This window comes from Rousettus aegyptiacus, unplaced genomic scaffold, assembly GCF_014176215.1.
Source record: "Rousettus aegyptiacus isolate mRouAeg1 unplaced genomic scaffold, mRouAeg1.p scaffold_m13_p_17, whole genome shotgun sequence".
NCBI classification, from domain to species: Eukaryota; Metazoa; Chordata; class Mammalia; order Chiroptera; family Pteropodidae; genus Rousettus; species Rousettus aegyptiacus.
This window is the reverse complement of record NW_023416292.1, coordinates 14,961,357-14,967,356: the sequence shown is the minus strand read 5'-3', so window position 1 is coordinate 14,967,356 and position 6,000 is coordinate 14,961,357.

Below are 6,000 nucleotides of genomic sequence, written 5' to 3'. Positions count from 1 at the left end.
TTTCCTTAATTAAGTAGACCATCATCTCCTGCTTGGTGTCTTTTCTGTTCTTTGCTTCAGCCTTGGCATTCACTAGCAAGCGCCCATAGGAGTTATCTTTAAATTACACATGCCCAATCTACACTCCTTATTACACACTCCCAGGCACACTGACATATTCCACTTGCTGCAGACACACCCTTCTCCTTATCTCCCCACATCTAACTGATTCTTCTCTTTGCCCTATTTCCCCCTCCTTCTACCCAGATCCTGGCTCTCAGAGATAACTTTAAAGACATGCAATGGAATGCACTGTAAACTGGTGGGAAGGACATGCTGGGCTTCCCTAACTGGTTTTTCTTAATATCAACCTGTCACGCTAAGAAGAAGAAACTCCTTCCCTCAGAGTCAAGACAGAACATCTCATTGTTCTAATGGCGGAGTCAGAGGTTGTGAGTAGCTTGTGGAGATGTCTTGTAAAGGGTGCGGGGCTTGCCACAGTAACCTGTACCCTGATGTCAGCCACACTTAAGGTTTACAAGAGAGGGATGCTTTTCTGCTCCAACCTCTCACTTTCTCTAACTCCTCAACTATGTTAACTTAAAAGGACAGAATAGGCCCAAATGTTGGTAGGAGTTCCTCCTGGATGATGACATGGGAGTCTATTTTTTTCCGCTTCTTTGCCCTTTTCTGTGCTTTCTAAATTTTCTACAATTAGGGTGTGTTAATTTGATAATTAAGAAAAAAAACATAAAATCAAGCCTCCCTGAGGTTGGGAGTTTTTTGGTTGTATATACTTGCAACTGCACAGAATACCAAAAGGCTTATATATCCCAGTAGGACTTTTGACATGTTTGATAACAAGACCCCCACTCCCAGAATGCTTCAGACTTCTCACGTCTCTGAACAGTCTGTCTTACCCCTTGTGTGCAAGTCTCTCACTCTAGTTTTAGTTGCTAGCCATCCTAGGTATTGGGGGAAGAGTCCAGATTCTGATGACATGTTTTTCTAACAAGAATGGATCTGCATGGATTCAAAAATTGTCATGCTTATCATTCCTGGGTGGGGGGGGGGGGGGCGAGGAGGTTGGAGAAACAGGTATTAAAGGATCTATTTACATTGCTATGTGGAGTCTACTATGTTAAGCGCTGTTAAGAGCGAATAAGATAGATATGGCTCCCGTCCCTAAGGATCTAGCTACAATTTGGGAAAGGTTATTTCTCCAACTTTAAAGATGTAAGTGTTGGCAGAAAACAGTGATTCTTCTTCTTTGATCAAAACATCTGTGAGATGCATGAAAGACCAAGCTATGTTAAAGTGAGCTACATAATTGCCTACAGCAATTTTTATAGCCTGAATAAAAAGGAAAAAAAAAAACCCAACAACCTCTTTTCAGTAACCAAAACAAATAATCTAAACCACTATTTCATAATCATTTTGATTCAATAAAATAAACACGTCTCATACTTTTTCATTGTTTGCAGTGTTGTTTTGCTTATTTTGCTTTTTGTTCAGGGTTTGGGTACCGATACAGAAAAACCACTCTAGCAATTTTGAGCAGGAAAGGCTGAATACAGAGAACTGGGTGCTTGCTTACAAAGTCCTCAGAAGGGCTGGAGGAGTGAGCTGCTGCCTGAGAAATCAAGAAGGCCCCAGAGGAAATCCTGGCTCCCAGGGGATATTTATTTCTCCTCTCGTTTGGTCACAATACCACCGACATTTGCTGTAACCTAAGGTCTAACTTATAAAGTTCACCACCTCCAACACGGTAGTATGAATTACTAGAGAAGAAGGAAAGGGTAAACAAAGGAAATTTGTTACTCTATGCGTAACAAAGTGAGGGAAAAAGTGGGGTAGCTAATACAGACCTTATTTCTGTATCTGGTTCCAAGTCCATAGTTGATATTTATAACTTTCTTTCACTCACATCTCATATTCCTTTTTGTACCTTCAGCCAGCACCTAAGCTAGTCGTGCTACTTTATCTGATGGGGTAACGCAAGCCTACGTTCTAAGGAATCTGGACTCTTGGTGATCCTGCCTGTATCGGTTGGTACAACTTCAGTTAACTTTTACTGCTGATCGGAGCAGCAAAAGCAGGAGCCCTGGAGGTCCCTCTCTGCTTTAGACCCACTTGTACCATCATTTCATTTGTAGTGGACACTGGGTTTCCCCTTGGAAAGCAGGACTAATAACTCTAGCAATACAAAAAACCCCTTTTACTTATCGATTTACTATCACAAAGAGCCTATATATTTGCCAACTGGCTATCTCAACTTCCTCTGTAATGGAACCCTTGTTGAGTCTTTAGATGGGAGCAATGTTTCTCTGGGTTTTAAGCCTTCTAAGCTGCAGAGTGCCAAGCATCAGGAAAACAGATACAAAAACTTTGTGACTGGGTTTTTATATGAAATAATGATTCCATTTCTTGGTCACTAGACTCATGTAGTCTGACTGGGAGAAACAGCGCCATATATCAGATACTGGTTAGAGCATTTTCTTACTCTATAGCACAGCTTCTTAGAGTGATGTTTCTTGGCTGTTACCATAACGGAGTATTTGATAGGCTATAATATCTTGTAGGTGCTTGTGTCATATCTTGGTGAGATCAGTGAAATCCATAGACATCTTCCCTTTCTCTCACTTCTTTGTTAGAAGTAGTTTTGAATGGGACACTGTGATGGTAAATAAAGGCATTCATAGATGGTATTGCTAACAGAAACATAGCTGGCAGAAAAGGTAAATCTACATCTAGAATAATTATCTATTCCAGTGAGGATAAGTTACTGCCGCTCTCGCCTACTCCCATGATAAAAAAAAAAAAAAATGTAATCAACCTGTCGCTAGATATTTGACTGGTCTACCCTCGCTCCCCAATATGGTATTATATTAGGGACTCAGCATTGGTCTCTGATGGCAAGCGAAACAATCAGCAGTTGACAGATCAGCCTTGGTAAGGCAGGCCATATTTATGAGTCCCTGTTGATTTTCCATCCCCTGCCTCTATGACTATTTGATACATGAGCCCATTGACCAAGCTGCAGGATAGCTAAGGAAAGAGACTCATCAACTGACATTCATAGAAAATCAGTATGTGTATATGATTACTGAGTTCCTCCTCAGCAACAGCTATGGACAAAATTCTTCATCTCCGTGACTGATCCAGGGTTCTTGGCTACAAACAGGAAAATATGACTCTGGTTAATTAAACAGAAATAGATTTTATTGGATGACTTTGGGTTGCTCACCGTATCAGGGTGAAGGCCAGTAAACAACCTAAGAGACAGCCAGAAGCCAAGAAAAGCTCACAACCTAGAAGAGAGCAGAGGTCATGTCAGAGAAACAATCAGGTTAGGGCCCTTCCCTTGGCAGCCTGACTTTGGATGCTTACTGCCATTTTCACTGCCAGACTCTTAAACTTGCTGTTGCCTGTGAGAATATGCTCTACCTGTGGCTGAGTCTTTCAGTAAGGTAAGGTTAAGATCCCTGGCGGAAGCATCTGATCGGCCAAATCTGGGCCACGTGCTTCCTGCCAAGGAGCTGAGATAGGACTATCTGTCCTCTTTAGGCCTAGTGGGAGCTGGAGTCTTGTCTCCCATCAAAGCCTAAGGGATGGGGATCCCACCATCTAGGAAAGCAGATCCTAACCCTGGCAAATGCCTACCATACCCTCTAAGCCACAGTTTTCTCATCTGTACAATGCAGATTATAATATCTAATGTTTTATCCTAATATCCTTATTATCCTTATCCATTGCTATGAAGATTAAATTGAAGAAATTTTAGACGTTATTATTTTGTTTCCCTTAGTGCCTCAGTGTCTTTATCTCCTTCTCTTGAGGCAATTTCTGCAATTCTTAACCTTGGAGCCATCCAACTATACTTTCCCTTATCTCCTGCTCCTAGACCGCTGAGTACTGCTGGAAATTTGATAAAATCATCCCAGTCGATTCTATTACAGGTGAATATTTCCATACCTAAGGTGCTATTCTCATACTTCTTGCCCAACTCTGCTCCTATTTTCCCCTCAAAATGAATAAACTTGTTTCCTATAGAGAGGAAAGAGGAGATTTGCATGTAAACTCCCCTAAATGCCCTCTCCTCCATTTACAAACTCATGTATGTCTGCTGCAATCATTACTAACACCCCACCCCTGAGCCTCAAATGATGTCAAAGGCTAATCCCTCCCTTTGTCTGCATTCTTCTGCTTTCTTGGGCGCTTGCTTGAGCTTCCATCCCTTCGATTTTCTGTATCTCCTGGTCCACTGGATTCTTCCCTGTGGCTAGCTTGCAGCGATACTCTTCCATAGTCCTGGGACATTACTGGTTATTGGGGTTATTTAAATAGTTAACACTTATTGTTTTTGTAGATTTGATAAATGCACTTTGCAAAAATTGAAAGCAACACAAAAAAAATAGAAAAAGTGAAAATCACTTGAAATCTCTAAGACGGAGATGATCATTCTAAATTTCCTTCTTATTCAGCTTCAGTGGGAGGAGTAGATTAAGATTTGATCCCTCTGCAGGTCAATTCTTCACCCTGCAGCATGATCACCGGTCTCATTTTCTCAAGCAACAGAGCAATATTTATATTTATCACACATAATTCTAAGTTTTAGAACAGTTACTTTGTGGTAAGTATAACTGTTTCCAAAGTCAAAATTATATGTGATAAATACAAAGTGTTCAAACTCAGCACTTATGAATTTCTGGATAGATAGCTGAGTAGACTATTAAATTCTCACTCTCAGTGATCCTACAACATGTACACAGAATAAATACAATTTAGGATGCACAAAAACAAAATGCCGTTCACCGCTCAGCCTTCTGCGGCTCTTCATGCTAGTGAAGTCACTTTCTCTGAGGTTACTAATGATTCTAATTGCTAAACCCAGTGGCCTAGAAGTGGCCTTACTCAACTGCTCTGTAGAATCTGACATCTTTTCATCACTGCCTACTTTATAAAAAGGTCATCTTTTTATGGCTTCCTTGATGCTATTCTCTCCTAATTGCTTTGTTGCCCACTCTGACCATACTCCAGGCTCCTTCCTTGTCCTGTCTTCTTTACCAGGCTGTTCTCTTGGACCTTTTTCTATTTCTGTGTATGCTCCCTTCCTGGGCAGACCTACCAGGACCCAATTATCACCTATATGTACACAACTCCTCAGTCTTCAGTCCCACTATCTCTTTCCAGAGCTCTAGATCTGTATCTTTAATCAGAGTACTGCATGTCTCATAGATTGCTAACTATTTAACACATCCGATAGAGCCCCAAACCTGTCCTTCACTTCCATTCCTTATCAACTCATGGCAGCATCATCTACCTAGCCACTAGAGTTAGAGACACATGTCAAACCTCCTTCGGTCTGTCACTAGGACTGGCATGGGTTGTTGTATAAACAGTCAGGATAATATAGTGGTCGAAAGCAAGGACTCTGGAACTGGAATGCCAGCATTCAAAGCCAGGTCTACCACTTAAAGCTAGGCGATCTTGAGCAAGATACTTACCTGCTCTGTCTCAGTTCACTTATCTCTAAAATGAGGGTTCTTGTGAGGATTAAATAAGTTTGTATTTATAAAGTACTTAGAACAGTGCCTGGCACAGAGCAAGTGCTGCATAGGTGTTCATTAATAAATTGGTCTCCGGTTTGCCCCAACTCTAGTCCATTCTTCACCCTGCTAATAGAGGTTTTTAAGGGGCTACCAATTTTTGAATGGTCAACCAGAGGCAGTCATTATTGCCAAGTGCTTTATATGCAGCGTCTCATTTAATCTTCATAACAATCTGTTAGGGAGGAGTTATTATTCTCATTTGAGAGATGAAGAAACTGAGGCGTTAAGAATTAATGTACTCTGCCCAAACTCACACAGATTATAAATGCCAGAGTTCAGATGTTAATTCAGGTCTGTCTAACCTCTGAGCCAGTGTTCAAAACCAGGAAGCTATACTATACTGCTTTCTCAAGTCTGAGCTAGTCACTTATTGCTTAAATGTCTTTGAAGACTCTACACTGCCTATGCC